Here is a 2,860-nt window from a genome sequence, read left to right on the forward strand (position 1 = left end):
GTGCCAGTTTGGGCGTTTAACTCCCATTTGGGTGCCAGTTCCAGCGTTTAACGCTGGGATTTCTGAGGGTGACTTTGAACGCCGGTTTGGGCCATCAAATCTTGGGCAAAGTATAGACTATCATATATTGCTGGAAAGCCCAGGATGTCTACTTTCCAACGCCGTTAAGAGCGCGCCAATTGGGCTTCTGTAGCTCCAGAAAATCCACTTCGAGTGCAGGGAGGTCAGAATCCAACAGCATCTGCAGTCCTTTTTAGTCTCTGAATCAGATTTTTGCTCAGGTCCCTCAATTTCAGCCAGAAAATACCTGAAATCACAGAAAAACACACAAACTCATAGTAAAGTCCAGAAAAGTGAATTTTAGCTAAAAACTAACTATATCATACAAAAAACATACTAAAAACAATGCCAAAAAGTGTACAAATTATCCGCTCATCATTCACCTTCTTCTCAGTCTGGAAAATTGACACCTCTCCCACCTCCTATAAAAGAGTACATACCTTGAATTGTTCCTCCCATTCCCTTTTTAAAGAACCTCTGAAAGAGTCTAATACAAGTGGCTCTCAAAATAGAAAAACCCTTCCTTCTTAGTTTGAAATGCTGATGAACAAGGTTTTAATATTGTCGGCTTTTCTGAAGAATACATCCTTCCCCATAGTTCCATAGGTATAGACAGTTCATCTTTGGAGAGACATTTAGAAGTGCTAGCCTAAGATGGAATTCAAAAAACAAGGATGTGTTCGGCTTTGCTGAAGAGACTTCACAAAACCCCTTCTTAATGCTACTCAGAGGGAGTTATTTGAGCTTCAAGCAGAGGTTGCTTCTTTGAAGGAGGTCAGGTCAGAACTGGAGGCTAAGAAGAGGACTTTAGCATCTGATGTTGCCAAGATTTGTAAGAGGGTGTGCTATGGTAGAGGGCTTCCAAAAGAAGGATGAGGAGAGACATCATCGAGTCTTTAGGGAGAGGCTTGAAAGAGAGGAAGAACTCAAGAAGCTTAAAGAAGAGCATGAGGAACTGGAACTATTAGTAGTAAAAGGCATGGATGAAATGGCTGAAAATTTAAAGGCGCAGTTCTGAGTTATGATGCTCGAGGTGAACCTCTATCTCATTGACCCTGACAAGGTCATGATTGATGGGAGGATTATTTTTCTGGATTCAATAGACGTAGCATTTCTCAAGAATCTGAAGCTAAAGGGTGTTGATCAAGCCCTTCTTTCTCCCGATGCCGAAGAAGTTAACCTGAGTAGCTCTGATGTGGTTCCTCAGGCTGAACCTGAAATAGTCACTCAACCTAAAGAAAACTGCCAACCTGGCTCACCTACTGCTGAAGATGCCTCTTAAGTTTAGCTTTTACTTTTCTTGCTTCTAAGTTGTAATGCCCGAATTTATGTATTTTTGAATAATTTTATTTTGTGGGCAATTAATTTAGTGAATGCTTTGAACTTTTATCTTTACTTCATTCACTTATCTCTTTTCTTTTGCAATAAGTGTTATAGAATTTTCCAGGTGAGTTATTTTTGCAAGTTATTTGTACTTGGACTTCTTAGCAACTCGTTTTGATCTGAGTTGTATATGAAGTTATGTAACTTGCTTTTATTACTCCTTGCATGGATGCTTGATCATTGAAGGTCGGTTGTTACTCATGGATGCCTAGCTTTTTAATGCTAAGTTATTTTACCAGTTGATGAGCCAAAACATGATGGACTAATATTGACAAGTGCACTGAATCACTTCAAGTAATACCACAGTAAGTAGATATAGTTCCCACGAGTATTAAAGAATTGAGCAAGCAACTTCAAATTGAATCTCTAATAAGATTACAAACCTTTGAAGTGGATGAGGTCTTGAAATAATAATAGTAATGTATGTGAATAAATGCTTATGAATGATTAGATAAATAAACAATGAATGGAGATGTTAAGATTTCAGAGATGTTTAAGTTTTAGAAAAGAAAAAGTTCAGGTTTATTTACTTTGATTCATGCAACATACTTTCACGACAAATCATATACAATCAAACTCTAATTCCTTAGTAAATCAATTTCTCTCTATCTTATTTAATCGCCAATTCCTTGGTCAATTAATTAAGAGAAAGCGGTTAAGCACAATTCTGATTTAAAGTTGCACAATCTTCCAAAAGCTATCTGGTGCACGAAATTGTGATCACACCTTTCACAATTCCGCACAACTAACCAGCAAGTGCACTGGGTCGTCCAAGTAATACCATACGTGAGTAAGGGTCGATCCCACGTAGATTGTCGGCTTGAAGTAAGCTATGGTTATCCTGTAAATCTTAGTCAGGAGATTAATGATAAAAATGATTTTTGTTTGCAAAAAGTAAAAGAGCATGGAATGAATGATACTTGTTATTCAGTAATCGAGAACAGGCTGAGGTTTTGGAGATGCTCTGTCTTCTGAATCTCTGCTTTCCTATTGTTTTCTTCTTCCAAACGTGCAAGGCTCCTTGGTGCACGAAATTATGATCAATACTTTTCACAACTCAAATAATCCCCGGTAATGAATCCAAAAACTTGGTGTTTAATACCATGGCATAAACACAACTTCGCACAACTAACCAGCAAGTGTACTGGGTCGTCCAAGTAATAAACCTTACGGGAGTAAGGGTCGATCCCACAGAGATTGTTGGTATGAAGCAAGCTATGGTCACCTTGTAAATCTTAGTCAGGCAAACTCAAATGGGTATGGTGATATGCGAATAAAACATAAAGATAAAGATAGAGATACTTATGTAATTCATTGGTAGGAATTTCAGATAAGCGTATGAAGATGCCTTCCCTTCTGTCTCTCTGCTTTCCTACTGTCTTCATCCAATCCTTCTTACTCCTTTCCATGGCAAGCT

The sequence above is a fragment of the Arachis duranensis genome, chromosome 4 (genome assembly GCF_000817695.3).
Source record: "Arachis duranensis cultivar V14167 chromosome 4, aradu.V14167.gnm2.J7QH, whole genome shotgun sequence".
Classification (NCBI taxonomy): Eukaryota; Viridiplantae; Streptophyta; class Magnoliopsida; order Fabales; family Fabaceae; genus Arachis; species Arachis duranensis.